Genomic DNA, 18,609 nt, shown 5'->3' on the forward strand with positions numbered 1-18,609 from the left:
GAACCAAATTAGACAGTAAAAGGATGAACAGGATGAAGGCTCAAAGTGACTCAGATTTTACTGCTTCTGTTGAGGTGTTGGTCTTCGGATGGAATCCTTTTTTTTTTTTGGTCATTGGGCTTGAATTCAGGGCTTGGGTGCTGTTTCTGAGCTCTTTTGCTCAAGGCTAGTGCTCTACCATTTGAGCCACAGTTCCACTTCCTGTTTCCCGGTGGTTAATTGGAAATAAGAGTCTCATGAACTTTCCTGTAAAACATTTAAGTTTTCTCTCTCTCTCTCTCTCTCTCTCTCTCTCTCTCTCTCTCTCTCTCTCTCTCTGTGTGTGTGTGTGTGTGTGTGTGTGTGTGTGTGTGTGTGTGTGTGTGTGGTGTGGTGTGGTTTATTTCTGTGGTGTCCCATTGAGTGACAGCAAGTAAGCATCAGATGGCAGGCATGGTCATTCGTGCAGGTATATGTGCACAGTCTCTCTGTCCATCTGCTCCTAGGTTAGATCACCAGACATTCTGTACAGCTCTTCTTCACTCCTTGCTTATTTACTGTTTTCTTGCTTTAAAGCCTTTATTCAGAATGGAAGTAAGGGAAAATGACCAACAACTAATGCATTTATTGTGTTTTGAAAAGTTCCTGGCGGCTAAAGAAACAATGTACAAGATTGTCTTGGGATTCCAGTTACTCACACAGGGTTTTGTCCCTGTTGGGTGGACAGTTGGTGCCTTTACATCATATTTTTGTAGATAAATTATCATACCTATGGACATTGTATCATCTCTTCTTGCAGGAAGTTCATAAGGTAGACGTATCTGACCAAAGAAAATAAATAATCATTTTCTTTACCTGGGCTAAGTGCTGAAAGAATTGGGGTTCTGACCCCAGGACTAAGGGGAAAGGTTCTTAGAAAGTTGTTCATAATTGCAGAAATGTTTGAGGATCTTGGATTCACAGGTGAGAAATTTGAGAGGGAAATGAAGCATATCCTGTATCATGAGACGGGGGAGGGAGGAGTAATTGAAAGTCTGGTAGTAATCATACAAATTATAGAAATATAAATTTAAGGTTATATATAAATATGAGGCTATTTGATTTTCACCATCTTTAAAATTACTAGATTAATGTGTTTTAAATGTTCTTCTGTCTTGTGAACAGCTCTTACTGAAGTAGCTGTGTTCTACATAAATAATACATTACTTTTTGGTATATTAGAACAGTGTTTCTTTATCATAAAATATAGGTGTATTTATTGGTGTGAGAACAAATACAAAAAGAAACCACATCTTCAATAGTGAATTGTTTGTTACAATGCAATATTTAGGAGTGAAGAGCTGAGGTCCAGTGGTGTTGATGTTAGGTCCTTTGATTCCTTGCTGTACATGCACACCCCAATATACTATGTTAAAAATACCCAGGGCACAATTGTAGAGCATATGGTTTATATGCCCAAGGCTCTGGGCTTTATCTCTAGCAATGGGGAAGAAATGAGATTTCCTTATTGTTTATGTAGAGGAGACATGTCTCTAAACACCTATTTCCTTTCTCAATTAGTAAATATTAAATGGTCTTATTTTGGAGTGGCAGGTCTCTAGTAAGAAACAGGTCTTACCCACCCAATCAAAATCACCATTCAAAAAGGCTTGCTACTTACATGAATGATTTTAATTGATCTGAGGCCATTAATAAGGTTGCTCTCACAAAACTTTTGTTTTGGAGGTGAAGCAAGACCAAGTGGTAGAAAGCATAGAACAAGCAAATCCAGAGTCCTTGAGTCCTTATAAATTGTCCTTTAGCAGGAGAAGAAGTCACATAGTTCAACTGGTATAGCTCTGGATTAAAAAGCAAAAGTTATGAGATATTGTAAAGTCTGAATATTTAAGCATGTCTCTAAGGTTGTCATTACAATTATAAGTGATATTTTACTTCTGGTTTTCATTTCTAGTTTCTTTCATTCTTTTTTTTTTTTTACTGATTTTAATTTTCTTGTGTACAAAACAAAGAGATCCCTTCTATGTAATAATTGCTAACATTTCTTAATTTTTTTGCTCTTTTCTGGCACCATTATGAACACTGTATATTAAATTTAGTTAATCCTTACAACCTGATAGATATTTATACTATGCCTAATTCATCAATTAGAAGACTAAGTAGTCCAATTGTGCTAAGTAATTTTAGAGGAGGGTAGGCCTGTAGCAATCATTGATTCCAGGAGGCAATGTATCAATCACAGCAGTAAAGGATGCAAGTTGTGTACTGAAAGTGTGTAACTTTCAAATTGGACCTCTCAGTCATTAAGCCAAGAGACCTTGGAAAAATGGCAGAAGCATCATTTGCCCCAGTTCCCTCTGTAGAATGATGATAGTGATAGAAACTGCATTATGAAGTGGTTAAGTTTAAATGTGAAGTGCTTAAAACATTGTCAGCTAGCACAATCTCAGGTATATGAATAAGCTAAGGAGGAAGGATGAAGAGGAGTAGTGAATGGATCAATAATCTCTCTTTCTCTGAGAAGACCATATTACAGAAGACCCAATGGATTCTCAATGAGGTCAGAAAAAGGTGCTGGTGGTAACAATGGTCAGAGAGAAAGAATGAGGTTATCTTCATTAGCGAAGGAGAATATAAGAAATATTGAAGAAAGAGAGGGAAGAAGGTATTCCTTTTAAGAAAAAAAAGTGTTACATTGTATTACATATTCACCAAAATACCATTTCCAAGGGCTTCCATATGTGCATGAATTTCTTTTAGGTTGTATTTAAAGTTTCAAAATTTAAATAATGCACAAGAGAAAAGGTACTATAGAAGTCCCATATGGGTGGGGACAACAGGAGTTAGATGGCTAAGTTTTGTCAAGGAAGAATCATTATAGAATTGGCCCCTGGCACTCTTGTTTTAGATTGGAGGGCTCTGGTCCAGGTAGCCTTGGGTCTGGGCTTGCTGGTATTAGTCAGAATGCAGATTTTTCAGTGAAGGCTTTTCTAAAAGCATCACTGTTTGGATGGGGAAGGAAGAACCAACTGAGTGACGGCAGGAACACATACAGAAATGAAGTCTAATTTATGTGGAAACATTCTCGTTTCTCTGGTTCATCATGGCCGCATATAGAATGCAAAAGCTAAAAGGGACCTTGGAGATTGTCTACTACAACTCCTTCATCTTCCATTTCTGAGAGGAACGAACTTAGAGAGATTGGCTGGGAATGCAGTCCAGTGAAACCAGGGGAGTTGGAGGTGTGCTTAAAGAAGATTTTACATAAGATTGAAGGGCAAATGGAGATTGCATCTATTTTAGAGTGATGTCCAGGTAGGAAAGTTGAATCCAGAAAAGACACAATTTTCCCAAATAAACTCAAAGAGAAGGAGAAAGAAAAGGAAGAGAAGAATGGGGGGGGGGGGGGAGGGAAAGCGAATCTGATTTTATGCTGCAATCCTAGATTGGATTTATCATTTCTGTTTAAAAGTTGATGGTAAAGAAAGCTCTCATTTCTAGGAAGTTGGTTTGCTTAAACGGGAAGGAAGCTTTCAGTAGAATCTGGCGGCCTTGGAGGTTCAAACCAAAGAAGAAGCCATCTATTGCTGGTATTGAACCTGGTAAGCAGTTTGCATTGATTTGTTACTGTTGGGGGTAAAATTTTGGCTTTTAAAAGAAACACTTTTAACTAAGTGTATGCTTAGTATTTTCTTTTAAACAATCATGTGTGTCTCTGTATAGGAACTAATGAGTCAGATTAATTTGGCATGCAGTCTCTGAGCAGGGAAGGGGGCAGGAGTCCTCTTTCAGAACACTAAAAAAAGTGCTTTGTTGGGTTTCTTTTAACTAGTGTTGGGTTGGTGGGAGTCTTTCTCCAGGGCTTAAAGACTCCCCATTGTGCCCCCCTCCTCACTTCAGATACAATAGCATTGAGTTGGTGACTAAGAACTAGTGTGCAAATCTATTTGCTTAGTTTGGAGAAAAAGAAGCCAACAGCACAGAGGAAGAAACAAAAATAAGGTTTATGTGGCCCTATAACCACTGGGTATTATCCTTAAAATTTTTTACCCACTGTATCTGCAAATAGTTTAGAGAGAGCCTTTTTTTGTTTAGTATTTTTCCATTCCATTTCATTTCATTTTTTAAAACATTGCACCAACTTCTTATCCTTTTATGATTTGCACTGTTGTAAGATTTGGGGATACTGAAAACTCTCCACACTCTATTCTCAGCCTTTCCTGGTGTGGCAGCCTAGCCCCATTGCTGATAGAAATAGAGAAACATTTAGGTGGAAATGGGTAGGGCTGAAAAGTGAAGTGTCATTTTAGGTTAAGTATTATTTCGGCTTAGATTAAGGATTTTCCCCCTCTTGCTTGCATTTTGATTTTATCTCCCCTAACTGCTGTTACTCCAGTTTCTGCTAGTGTGTTAGGGGATGTTAGAAATGAAGAAACGGAGGCAGAGGTTGGTTATGTGTCTACCTTCAGACTGTCAGAAACATGAGCAGATGACCAGACAACATAAAAGGCAGAATTCAAACTTTTAGTCTGTTAGGGCCATGAATGGTTGGCATCTCCATCTTTAAAATAAACCCTGCTTTGCATTTGTAAAATTGTTTGTAATCTAAAAGTCACATTCTTTGAGGGAAAAAGATAACTCAGGTAATCAAACATCACTAAGAGTGAAATAAAGCAAAGGGATTTTTTTTCCATGTCTCTACATATGGATTTTAGAGTCTCCAATGTCACTTTTATTTTTTCTAATTTTTTGTTGTTGTAATTAAGGTGATGTGCAGAGGGGTTACAGTACATTTCTTTTTGGACAATGTCACCCCTTCTTTCACTCTCTCCCAGTTTTTCCCTCCTGGCCCCATCCACAAGTTGTATAGTTCATTTTCAATATAGTGTCTAGTGAGTACCACTGCTGCATTTGTTTCCAAGTATGGAAGTCAGTTCTGAACAGGATCCTCTCTGATGAGGGGAGGGGTTGCATTCTTTCTTGTGGTTCTAACTCACTTGTACCCTCCAGCTTAATTCGTCCATTCCCATGAAAGCCCCAAATAGGAATGAGAAGAACGAGAAATTACTACGATCTGGCCAATAGAAATCCACAAGTTTCTTGGTCAGGAATGAAAATTGGCTGCTTGAATACAGAGAAAATCATAGCCTTACTGTGATTATGCACCCAAATGCAAAAAACAAGCCCTCAGATATTGGAGATATTATTAGTCAAATCTTGGTCTCTCAAAAAAAAATAAAATCTAAGTGGGGTATGGTGTAACCACAATGAGGAAAGAATTAGAAAATGCTTGGAAAAAAAGGAATTTGGAGGAGCAAGTGGTATAATACCTATCTTCACCTCTTGAGTATGGACTAGCAGGTCCTTATGGGAAATTAAGGAAATATATAAAGAATGTAAAAGTTTTTTACGCAGAAAAATTGTCCTTAGCATTAATAAACTCACTTCCAGTGAGTTCGTGAATACCATCCTAGGTTACAGGGGAAAATATGAACAGAAAGAAGAGGGAGAAACAAGATAATAGTTTTTAAAACTTTATCCTAAACCCTACTCTGGCTTGTCTCTAGTATTTCCATCTTAGAGTACATAGAGTGTGAAATATGTCTTTATGAGGAAATGCTAGAAAGATATCCCCAAAGTTAAATACTTTCAATTTTTTTTCTTTGCAATGTCACTTGAGATTTTTTTTTCTTTCCAATGCCACTTCCATGTCACTTGAGATTTAGACAATAGCAACCAGATATGTGGCAGGAGTTATTATATATAAAATACTGTAAGACAGATAAGGATAGTTCATGAATTATATATAGTGAAAGTGTATTAAAACTGCAAAGCAATGAATAAGACCCCCAGATTATATGTCAGTGGCAAAATGAAGAGAACTAAGGATAAAATAAGCTAATATCTTATGATAGTTCTATGATAAAATTGAAAACAGGATTTTTAAAAATGCAGCTTATCAATTTGATTATATTTAAATCCTACTGTGTAAAATTAACTCCAATCATCCACGTATCCATCAATCTCATTATGATTCTTCACAGAGTACAAGTGATTATGTCATTTGTTCTCCCCTCCCCATTTACATAGGAAAATACCAAGTTTCATCCCTTAAGAAACCACGGAGATTTTTTAAAAGTTGAAATCTTCCTTCTTTAGGCATGGAAATGTATTCTATTGTTTATCCATTGAAAAGATATAATTTCAATTAGAAGTACTTAAACTTAGTTAATCTTGATAGAAATGCCATAAAGATGACAGAAAGCAAGATTATTAAACTAAATAAATAAATTAGAAATATTCCATTAAAAAACCTGTTTGGTGCTTTTAGAGAGAAAGAGAGAAACTTCTTTCCACTTTGTCACTAAATGAGCCATCTTTTAAACTAAGACATAATAAAATTAAAATTAAAGTTATATTTCTGATATAAAGTTTTGAAAATAATTATAAAAGTAAGAAGCAATAAAATGTTTAGGCCCCTAAAACAAATGTAAACCAATGTGATAATTTAAAAAATACTTTTAAATTACATTTTAAAGGTGATTCTTGCTTTAAAATCAGGTCAGAAAATCAAGTTTAATTAAAATAGACAGTAATAGAAGAGAAACTTGAATTTTGGACTGTCTTCTCATGTTAGGAAATTATTATTTTGTAGGGTCAGAATGTAAGTATAAACAATGTGTTTAGCTAGATAAGAACCTGCCTGCACTTTTTGTGTGTTCTTGCTAATTGTGTTATATTATTAATGCATAAAAAAGTAAAGGTAGGCTTTTTTAATATATTATAGACTTAGCAACTTACTGTATTTTGGGCATGAATTTTATTAGTGCATTTTACTTGCATATGTCTGAAAATCATGTTTTAAGGCAGATAAATTTAAAATGGATTTGAAATGTCTAAACAAACATTATTAAGCTGCTCTACAATATGATATAAAATTAAGAGGTTGAAAGAAGTTACAAGAATTATACATATTCTGTTGCACATCTGCAAACCTGTACATTCTAGCTTTTTCATTAGCACCACAAGAGAAAAAGACTGCAATGTTTGTTTTCTATTAACATCTATATATCCTCAGAAGTACACAAGATTTCTTCTAATTTTAAACATATTTATAAAATTACATATAAATATTTTTAAAGTCTTAGTATAGAGTTTAGTTTTTCTAATGCATGTTAGAAATGTATGTGGTAAAACAGAATCTAAAACCTTTGGGAGAAATATATTAAGTGTTTTTTTGGCATAAAGTTAAAGGAATTTATTTTTAAAATAAATTTGTTTTCTTCTTATAAGTATGGTTTATTAGTATTAAGTATGTAGATAGAGACTTACTTTAATTATCTAAATAGGAGATATGACAATTCTAAATGTAAAAGATCTTACTAATCTGAAAAAATAGAAAGCTACTTCAAATGTAACTTTGTGATCTTTTATAAAGTTATTCAATGTATTACTTAATTTTTTTTTGTATTTTAATGCTTACAAGAAAAGGAAAATATGCCTAACTTCCTAATGGAAAATATAATCAGAACTAAGAAGAGAATGACAAACACGTAATAAATATATGAGATCAGTTTCATTTCTGACTTTTTTGAACCTTTTTATGAATCATACATTTTAACATTAGGAGAATAATATATAAATATGTGCATCATATTTTTATGTTCTGGCAGCTATTAAAATAAAAGGAAAATGCAACTTTGCCTAGCTCAATATTAACTAAGTATTAAGTGAAAATTATAAAAACATAAAAGCTAGGATAGTATTTTAATCTAAAATTCACAATATATGTACATATAATCTTTAATCTTTTGTATTTAGGTTTGTAACACTTGCCTTATTTGTTTATGGAAACACATGTTGTAAATGAGTGCAAAAATAAATGATGGAGAAGTATTTTCTCATAGTAGTTTATTACATAAAAAAATTATCAGTTAGCTAACCATAACATTAAAGAACACATTTAAAATAGAATTTTTCAGAATTTTATTGACAATACCTTTCAGTAAGGCTTTGTTTGGGCTTTTGTGTGTGTTGCATTAGGATTTCTGAGTTTTGTGATTTTGAAGTTCGTGATATATTTTGAATGCCCTTTAAATTGGCAAAATGTTTCTGTGCAAAAATCAGGCATTGTCTATATTTTATTTTATATTTTGCAATAAGAAAATAGCAGATACTTTGGGAGAATTGTAGTTGTTGTTTTAGTGTATGTATCAAATGCCAAACAATTTTTTTTTCTCCAAGCCAGCTATACAGCTGTGCAGCTTGTTTTGTGCATGTACATTCTGGAAATTTAACTCATATTGATGATATGGTTATATCTAAAAATGAATGCTATTATTTATTGAGATTGTGGGCAAGTATTAAAAAGAAATGCAATTAAAAGTCTTTTAAAAAATTAAAATGAGTAAGAGCTGAAAGAGTTCATTCATGAATTAAATGTGAGATTGTACAGATTCCTGAAAGAATGAACTGTTTATTTTTCAAATTTTATCAGAATGTTTCTTAATTTTTTGTTGGTTTTTTTTAAGTCATAAAGGAATTAAACAGCAGTTTTTGCTATTTCTGATTACTTTTCTCTAGAGAGAGAAAGGGAAAGCAAAATAAGTAATTTGCACATAGGGTTTTCCTAGAAAAAAATCACTTTGAAAACAAAAAGATATGTTGCCCATAGTTAATTTTTCTCATTAAGATTTACCTATTGTGACAGGTAAACCTACATGAATTTCCTAAGTGAATGTATTTGAAGAAAACTGTTTTTTTGTAAAATAGAGATATTTGGAACGTTGTGAGTAGTTACAGGGTAATTTTTCTTGTTGATTCCCAGGTCTAGAAAGCAGATGTTTAAATTAATAGTTTTGAGTAAAAGACTGTCTGAGTTATAATAAATTTTTTTTAAAGGTCTGGGAAATTTATAAAGGGAAAAGGAGAGACTGACCCTCAATGTACCCCTTAAATGGTGAACATTAGAGTGAATTCTCTGGAGACTAAGAGTTCTATCTCAAGGATAGTTTTATAGGCAGCTGTGTGTGTATGTGTGTGTGTGTGTGTGTGTGTGTGTGTGTGTGTGTGTGTGTGTGTGTGATGAGGGAAGGAAGTGAGAGAGCAGAACTGGAGCGGTTTGTCAAAAATTCCCACGTTAGTTTGAGATTGTGAGGGTGAAAGTAGATGCAACAGTTTGGCTTCTGGAAAAGAAGGGGTGTCAAAGGCCCTGCTGCCCAGAGGCCACGATGGGGTTAACGGAAGCTGCCCGCGGTGCAGTCTGGGAGTTGTAGTCCGGAGCATTGTGGGAGTTGTCGCAAACCGCCTGCTTTTCTGCTGTCATGGCTGCCACCGAAGTGGGGAGCTGAGTGTTTTCGCCTTTCTGGGGGTCTTGGCGGGCTTTCTGTTTCGTCAGAAGGTCATCAACAGCCCTTTGGGGTGCTCGAGGGTCTGTTAATCGTGTTCCCGGGAGGTAGAAGAGCAGCCTGAGGGGTTCACGGTGGGCCTGCGCTGTTCTAAGGCCATGGGGGCCTCTGGTGGCTGGAGGGTCCAGGGTGGGAGTCTCAGGTGGCCAGACCTTGGCGAGGTGGAGGTGGGCAGCTCCTGGCCTTTTGGGGTGTGCCGTCTGTTACCCTTCTCTTGTCTTCAGAGAATTTGTTTGGCCTTGTCTTTGTAGTAGCTGGTGTTCCTGACCCTGTTTGGGGTTAAGCTGGGCTGCTTTTCTTTGGTCTAGAGGAGCTCAGGTAAGGGCTGGAATGTTAGCAACCGTGCTGGGTGTCTTCTGTTTGGGTTAGGGCGTAATAGATAGCACAAGTTACCAGTGTGTCTGTGGGTATGTAGTTGGCCTTCTTTTGAATGTGGTGAACTTGGCCCTTGTTTGCTAATCCTAAGAGACATTAACAGTCCAATTACCACCTGGGAAATGTCTCTCTGTCTACTTGGATGTGTTCCTAAGTCTTTGGCAACTTCCAGAGGTGTAGTGTGCACTTGTCTGTAGGAAGATAATGTGTCTGAAATTGAATTTTAAACAACAGGCGAGGGCCACAAGTACCTTAAGGTCTAGGGAATTGGCCCCCTTTTATTTATTTACAGGATGCTGTCAAGTTTGTTGTCTCAGGACAATATCTGATCGCCAAGCACATTAGCATCTGTATTACCTGCTTGTACAAACGTGGATCTTACCAATTCTGCCACTATGTATTCTATAAATAGGTCCTTATAGGTTCTTATTCCATATTCTGGTTGTTGTCCACATAACTTAAGGGGTAACGTCATAAAAATACCATTTCTTGGATTATATTATTTGAAAGTATTTTCCTTATGAATAGAACTGGCCTTAGGAAATGGCTTTTTCCATCAATTTTGACCAAGTAGGAAAACTGAGTTATCAATTTTTATCCAGGGCCAGAATCATGACAGACACAATTTATACAGACAGTGAAAATATATGTTGTGTTCTTGTTGGTATTTTGGAACAACACTTATCTTTCACATTTTAAAAATCTCTGATGTGTGTGTGTGTGTTCCCATTTTCATAACTTTACCTTTCTTTGAGTTTGCTCAATACTTGATAATGAGTTGACGAGAAATAAAGCTGGCTGGACTTGTATGTGGTGTTCTGTTGAAAGTGATTTCAGCTTTTGATTGATAGATTAATATTGTTGACTTGCTAGTCAGGTTTCAGGGAGGTATTTCTTTCCCTTTGAACCCTCCCCTGGTGTCTTAAGGGTATTGGCATACTATGTAGTTGAAACAAGATTGAGAAATGTATTTCTGAATGACCCATACCATCCAGTTTTATTATTTGTAATAATGTAAAACGTCATTGATGGTGGGGAATTGGATTTGTAACTTAGGAAGACTGAATATCTACAGATTGTAGATTTTAGAATCATTCAAAACCTACCACAAGCATAGTGTTAATTTGCTTTGAAATAAATTATACAAATTTTTGATTGTCATATGGTCTCTGACTTAAGCAGAACAATGGTTCATTAGAAGATTTTCTGAAAGTGCTATGCAAGTGAAAGGTGCTTTGATCATCTTACAACTTGTCTCACTATTTGCATAGAACCCATCTAGACATTTAAGCACACACATCTCTGATATTATGAGGTTTTCACTAAAAAAATTCTGGTATTTAATATCTGAGGACTACATCTGGTTCTCTGCTTTCTATTTTTATCACTCCAGTTCTGCTGCTGCTGTGAAAGGCTTTTTTTTTTTATAATATGTAAGAGCAACAGTAGTTGTTTCAGAAAACAAAATGTAGTAAGATCTACTTAGATTTTCTGGAGAATCTGTGTTGTATGTACTTGGTACCTATGTCAAAAACTGTCTTCTTCAGCTTTGGATTGTTTTACTAAAACTCCTTTCAATGAAATATAACACTAAAGGAAAATTTTCTTGACCAAAGTGTTTCGGAAGATGACAAACATTTTTAAAATTTATTTTAGACTGTAACCAAACTGTAGGAACACTAGAAAGGTATTAAGATAGCATTACTTAGATCCTTTGTAATCTCTTGTTTTTGTGTTTTTTTAGATAACTCCTCATTGATGAGCATAAGTAAGTGTGCGCTCTCTCGCTTTGTCTCTCATTCTGTCTCTGTCTCTGTCTCTTCTCTCTCTTGGTCTCTCTCTCTCCCTCTCTCCCTCTCTCCCTCTCTCCCTCTCTCCCTCTCTCCCTCTCCCTCTCCCTCTCCCTCTCCCCCTCCCTCTCCCTCTCCCTCTCCCCCTCTCCCTCTCCCTCTCCCTCTCCCTCTCCCTCTCCCTCTCCCTCTCCCTCTCCCTCTCGCTCTCCCTCTCCCTCTCCCTCTCCCTCTCCCCCTTCCTTCTCCCTCTCCCTCTCCCACTCCCTCTCCCTCTTCCTCCCCCTGAGGCTTGAACTCTGAGCCTAGTCATTGTCTCTGAGCTCCTTTTACTCAAGGCTAGCACTTTACCACTTAAGACACAGTGCCACTTCTGGCTTTTTCTGTAATTTAATTGGAGAAAAGACTCTCACTGACTTTTCCACCTGGGCTGTCTTTGCATTGTAATCCTCAGATCTCAGCCTCCTAAGGAGCTAGGACTACAGGCATGAGCTATCAGCGCCTGGCTGTATTAGCAATTTTATTCATGCATTGTATATCTGTTAACATTTGTGATGACCAAAGTGCATAACAGGATAACACATCACTCATTAATTAGACTTTGATATTTATTTTTCATTTACATTATTTGAAGAGAGACAGTTGTTTATTGTCTTTTGTATACTTATATTTAGTTTTTTAAAGTTTTATACTTTTATTTTAGATTACAGTTCTCATAAACGTGGAATATATCTCCAGCTATATCATCCTCACAAAGGACAGTAAGGTTTCTGAGACAAAGGGGTCAAGTATTTTTAAAAATCTCCAAGTAAGTTTCTGATGAAGTTTATTTCATTATTCTGCCTACATATATTTCTAGGACTCAATACTTATGCTGGTCCCTTTTTTGAAAGTTGGTATTATATGATTTTGTTTTATGATCAGGACAGAATAAACATTGACTTCAAAATACTGAATACAGATTAAAAGATAGTAGCTTATGCTGGGGCCAGCCTGAGTTAAATAAGATAATATCAATTAATAATATCAATTCATCCATTGTAAAGAGAGGGTGATCATATGTATGTGGTCTATCACTTATAGGATCCTATTTTAAAGTTTGAAAACCGTTAGAGACCATTTTGCTTTATTCTCTGCCTTTCTAATTTGGTTTTCATTGAGTTTTCTCCCTCTGGACCTATGTGATTCCAGAATTTAAATATCATTTTTATTTATTGTGGGGAAAAGTTATTAAATCATTTGCTTCATCTGTTAAAGGCATTCTTGCCACAATATACTATACTATATTTTTATAATGAAAAAGTTTATAATTTTAGTAATTTAATTTTCATAATGAGAAGGCTAAAAATCTGTTTCTGTTCTGGGTAAGAACAAGCTAGTGACTTTGTTAAGTGTCACTACTAAATGCCAGAGGTTAGCCTGCAGGAAAAAAGCTCAGAATGTATGGCTGTGGGTTTTTATTTCTGTTATTAACAGTCTTTGGACAACCAAGACAAGTGTATGAATTGTCCTTTTCAAGAGAATATGAAAAACTCTTCTTGCCTGCCACTCTCATGACATAAGTACATCGTGAAATCTTTATTAGAATAATGTAAGAAGCCGGGCACTAGCAATTTAAGCCTGTGAAACTCTGGAGGTGAGAAGCTTGTGGTTTTAAGCCAGTTGAGTTAGTTTGGAGATTTTTATCTCCAATTAACTGGGGGGAAAAAAAGCTGAAATGAAGGCATTTGTCACATGGTAGAAAACCAGCCATGAGAAACCGCTGAGTTATATGTCAAAGCCCTGACTGATACTGGCACATACACACAAAAAGAGTAATGTAAGAAGTCTTTGAATTTACATAAAAGAATAGAAGCAGCTGTTAGACAGCTCACATCTGTAATCCCTGCTATTTAGGAGACATAGAGGACTATTGTTCAAGATCAGACTGTGCAGAAAGTTAGCAGAACTCTATGGCAACAAAAAAAAGCCAGGTGTAGCGATGCATGCCTATAATCCCAGGACGGTGGGAGGATTATGGTCTAAGGCCAGCCCCAGACCCTATTTGAAAAACAACTGAAGTTTTTTGTTTGTTTGTTTTTAAAGGCTAGGAATGTGGTTCAAGTGGTAGAATACCTGCATAGCAAGTACTAGCCCCAGAGTTAAAACTCTACTACATATGCAAAAAACCCCAAAGATTCTATATTTACTATTCTAAACAACTAGTTGTTTTCTGTTTGTCTGACTGTCTATCATGTGCATACCAGTACTGAGGTTTGAGCCTCTCACTTGCTTTGCTTGCTTCCTCTCTACCACAGAAGCCATGCCTCCAGCCCAGCTTTTTGCTGGTTATTTTGGAAAGAGAGTCTTATGAGCTTTTCTATCCAGGCTGGCCTTATACTGTGATCATTCAAATCTCAGTCCCCTGAATAGCTAGGACTATAAGACACTGGAACCTGTCTAAATCCATGTTTCTTGATTTTAAATTGTCTTTAGGAAATTCGGTAGTGTTTTCTTTTAGTTTTGGAGGCAAGAACTATGTCTTTTCAATGAAGTTGTATTAAAACAGTTCATCAACTTGTTTCTATTTGGGTTTTTTGGGGGTATTACCAAAGCCATTTAGAATACAGTTAAAGAGGGTAGTACACTAAGAGCTAAAATGAAGATATTAATACTTTTAAATTATTCTGTAGCTGGAGGTATGGCATAAGTGATGGAGTGCTGGTTTAACAAATATGAAGCTCTGAGCTCAAACTGGGGGGAAAAACCCACTATTTTCTACCATTTGTTACAATTATTTTCTGATAATATTTGAAATATGTTATAATGGAGTTACTTCTCAAATATTATAAATGACTTAATCCTTTGTAAGAACCTATATATCTCATATTTTTGAGACAAGTGTATATGTGTGTGTATACATACATTCTGGCAAAAAGAAATCATAAGTAAAGTGGAGCTGACTCCTATTTTACTTTTAAGAGAAGTAAAATATACATGCAAAAGATTTGACATGTAATACAGTTCCTATAAACCAATAGGAAAGACAGATTTACCATTCATAAAAGGAGAACATTTACATGACAATAAATGTAGCAGATTGTTTTCTAAAGATATCTATAACACAGCTGCCCAACTCATTGTAACATTGACAGTCATCAATAGGCTAGGGGTACTTAGTGGAATAGCACGTGCTTAGCATGTTAAGGCCTGGGGCCTGTTCCCCCTGAATTCCCTCCGCTCTCCAAAGCAAATGGATTCTCTCGACTTCCTTCAATTTGGGTAGACTCTTTGACATGTTTGACAAAAGAAATGTGGTGATGTTGCACTTACTTGACCTGGCAACTTCTGCTATCTGCCTTTTAGAGGCCAACTGCTATCTAAGATATGTCATTACCTTGAAATCATTATGTTGAGAGAAATCCAAAGTCATGTGAAGAAGACCTGGAACATGGGATGTTTCATGGAGAAGTGAAGGAACAGCAAGGACAGAACTCTAAGCAAAAAAAGTCACTTGAGAAATAGACCTACCAACCTCAGCAGCACTATGCTGCTATGTAAATCAGCCCCCCCCACCCCAATTTCTGACCTTAAAAATCATGAGAAAAAATTTATTTTGTTCTAAGCTTTTAAGATTTGGGGAGGTTTGTTATGCAGCAATAGGTAACTAGAACAAATACTGGGGGAAAGGTTTCATATTCTATGATAAGTCTGGGAGAATGCATTTACATCTGTATATAACTAGTACTTGTAACAGAATAACTAGTATTTGTACCAAATAAAGAATCTAGATCATAAAGAAAGCCCCACCCAAACTCTGGTAGTTCATGCCTATAATCCTAGCTACTCAGGAAGCTGAAATCTGGAGACTGTGGTTCAAAGCCAGCCTGGACAGAAAAGTTCATGAAACTCTCATCTATAGTTAATCAGCAAAAAGCCAGATGTACAGCTGTGGCTCAAGTGGTAGCACGCCGGCTTTGAGTGAAAAAGCCAACCCAAAACAAGAAGCCCCCAAGTTTAACCCGAGTACCAACACACACACACACACACACACACACACACACACACACACACACACACCTCCATAAATGGCACTGGTAAATGTAAAATTCATAGGGTTACATATAGGAAACAAGTGACCTGAAACTAAAATTGTGCTGAGAAAAAAGATATTTAATGAAAGATATACAATATTCATGGACTAGATGGCTCTGTTAAGAATATAACTTTCTTCAAGTAAATCTATACTCTATACAGTCAAAGCACTCTCAATCAAAATTACAAGAAGCTTAATTTTTTTCACAAAATAAAAATAGGTATTTCTAAAGCTTATATAAAAATGCAAAGCCTCTAGAGTAGCCAAGGAAGAATAGGATTGGAGGGCTTAAACTAGCTGGCTTAAAGACTTAACTTTGAAAGCGAAGTAATTAAGATTTGTATTTGCAGAATAATATATAAGTCAGTGTGATACAGGAAAATGAGGATGTACATGAATTTCACCAAATGATTTTCAACCAAAGTGTCAAGGTAAAATCAGGCGGGAAAAGATAATCTTTTTAATAAATGGTGCTGCAACAAGTTGGCTGTTTATATGCTGAAAAATGAACCTCATCCCTTGTGCCTGGCTTCTTATGTTATTCTAATAGTTTTCACAGTGTACTTATTTCATGAGTGTGGAAGGCAAAAAGAAATTTTCAGATTCCCTTGGAAAGGACAAGTCATAAACCTGTCTTGCTTGTCAAAATTATAATCTTTTCCACAAACTTTTTGTTGTTTCTATATAAATTTGTAACATGTCAGATTTCTATAACTGGCCTTATTTTATGTTAAGTTCAGTTTGTTAAACATCTTCAATGTATAATGAATATCTTAAAAGCAAATCTTACATTCTCATTTAAATGATTTAAATATCTCATTTGTGAAGTGACAAGTGGATACTTTATTTATAAATCAGCTTTGAAAATACTAAAATTGGGCCTTCAGGTCTTCCTGTAAATCAGTTGAAAAGAGACCCCTGTTCAGGAACTTCCCAAATGAGTTCATTCATATCTACATTAAACACATTTGCTAAATTCAGAATAGATAAGAAGGCAATTCTGGAGAAATGTCAACCAGCAGTAGATATATTAGAAATAGGTTCTGGTACCCTGGATTTACTCATGACTAGATAATGGCTCTTTCTCACTAACTAAGACTTTGAAGTGAACTAAGGGCTTTGAAGTTTTATTTCTAGATGAATGGTTATTGTATCCACATTTTTTCTTTCTTTTATGGGGGTGGAGAGGGGTTGGGAAGTGGGGCTGAGACTGGCTCGTTGGCTAGCAATCTTAACACCCATGCTTTTTCTTTCTCTGTGAATTCTAATATAGCTGTGCAGCTTTTCCTCTGTTCCAACTGTCAGATCAAGACCACTTGCTTTGTGCCTTAACTGTTTTCTTTTGGTATTCAGAAACTAAAATGTAGTTTCCTATACAGACTTGTGTTGCACGTTTTTGGTGATTTTTTTTTTCTGGTGATCTAGTTTCTGATCATATATGTTATTAGCCACTCACTTCTAAAAGTTTTTTGTGCATTGTTACTGTGTTTCTATACTAATCCTATTTTCTTTTTTCTTTCTTTTTAAAAATTTTGGTGCCAGGCTTGAACTCAAGGCATTGAGCTTGAATTCATGGCACTGTCCCTCAGCTTCTTTTGCTCAAGGTGAGTGCTCTACCACTTAAGCCACAGCTCCACTTCTAGGTTTTTTTGTTAGTTTAATGCAAATAAGAGTCTCACTGAGTGTCTTGCCCAGGCTGGCTTCGAATCACGATTCTCAGATCTCAGCCTATAGAGTAGATAAGAGTACAGGTATTTTCTTACTAGCCTGTCTGATTAAGCAAAATGTTCTGAGTTTCATGAATCTTCCCCATAGATATGCCTAAAAGTTTGAAGGAGAGAAAAGGTAGTATGCGATTTCCAGGGATTCTTGCTCATTAGTCAATGCAACAATGGCAGATATATTCTTTTTTTTTGGCCAGTCCTGGGCCTTGGACTCAGGGCCTGAGCACTGTCCCTGGCTTCTTCCCGCTCAAGGCTAGCACTCTGCCACTTGAGCCACAGCGCCTCTTCTGGCCGTTTTCTGTATATGTGGTGCTGGGGAATCGAACCTAGGGCCTCGTGTATCCGAGGCAGGCACTCTTGCCACTAGGCTATATCCCCAGCCCCATAGATATATTCTTTTTTAAAAAAACATTAACACTCCATTATTGGTAGTAATTTGCATGTATCTAGTATAGTCCTAGCACATGATTGCAGTTTCTCAATAGCTATGTACATATAATCACAGAAGATGGCGCTAAGAGAAATGATCTCCCCAATATGGAAACAAGTGGTTTATCATTGATATTATTTTCAACATACTATATTTGATTCTGTACCCTGGGTATTTTATATATGTCTGTCTGAACTAGGAAAGGGAAGAGGAACATTAAAATGGTGAGACAATGGGTAAAAGGCAAACCAATGCAACAGCAATACTTACAAGGCAATATGTTGTAAACTAACTGTATAACTCGGGTGGGGGGGCTTGGGGAGGTGGGAGAAAAATGAGGGAGGGGGTAACAAGTTGGACAAGAAATGTACTCACCGGCTGGGAATGTGGCCTAGTGGCAGAGTGCTTGTCTCGCATACATGAAGCCCTGGGTTCAATTCCTCACTACCACATATATAGAAAAAGCCACAAGTGGCACTGTGGCTCAAGTGGCAGAGGGCTGGCCTTGAGCAAAAAGAAGCCAAGGACAGTGTTCAGGCCCTGAGTTCAAGCCACAGGACTGGCAAAAAAAAAAAAAAGAAAGAAAGAAAGGAAGGAAGGAAAGGAAGGAAGGAAGGAAGGAAGGAAGGAAGGAAGGAAGGAAGAAAGGAAGGAAGGAAGGAAGGAAGGAAGGGGGGTATCCACTACCTAATATATGTAACTGTAACCCCTTTGTACTTCACCTTGACAATCATTTTTTTAAAAATTAAAGGAAAAAAGAAATTAACAAAGTTTGGAGAATATTGGAAGCATAAAGGAACTGTTATTTCTCCCCCACCTTGGTTCTTTGAAA

The 18,609-nt window shown here is 36.3% G+C and overlaps 1 long non-coding RNA gene across 2 annotated transcripts; it reads left to right on the forward strand.

Moving 5' to 3' along the window:
- Positions 1-9,292: 9,292 nt before the first annotated feature.
- LOC125362116 lies at positions 9,293-17,198 on the forward strand. 2 transcript variants are annotated; one of them, XR_007213026.1, is made up of 6 exons: positions 9,293-9,406; positions 9,608-9,701; positions 11,503-11,526; positions 12,252-12,356; positions 15,974-16,054; positions 17,166-17,198. It is a non-coding gene; the product is annotated as an uncharacterized LOC125362116 (long non-coding RNA). The 2 variants fall into 2 exon arrangements; XR_007213027.1 differs by having other exon boundaries at positions 9,635-9,701.
- Positions 17,199-18,609: the final 1,411 nt, after the last annotated feature.

The sequence above is a fragment of the Perognathus longimembris genome, chromosome 13 (genome assembly GCF_023159225.1).
Source record: "Perognathus longimembris pacificus isolate PPM17 chromosome 13, ASM2315922v1, whole genome shotgun sequence".
NCBI lineage: Eukaryota > Metazoa > Chordata > Mammalia > Rodentia > Heteromyidae > Perognathus > Perognathus longimembris.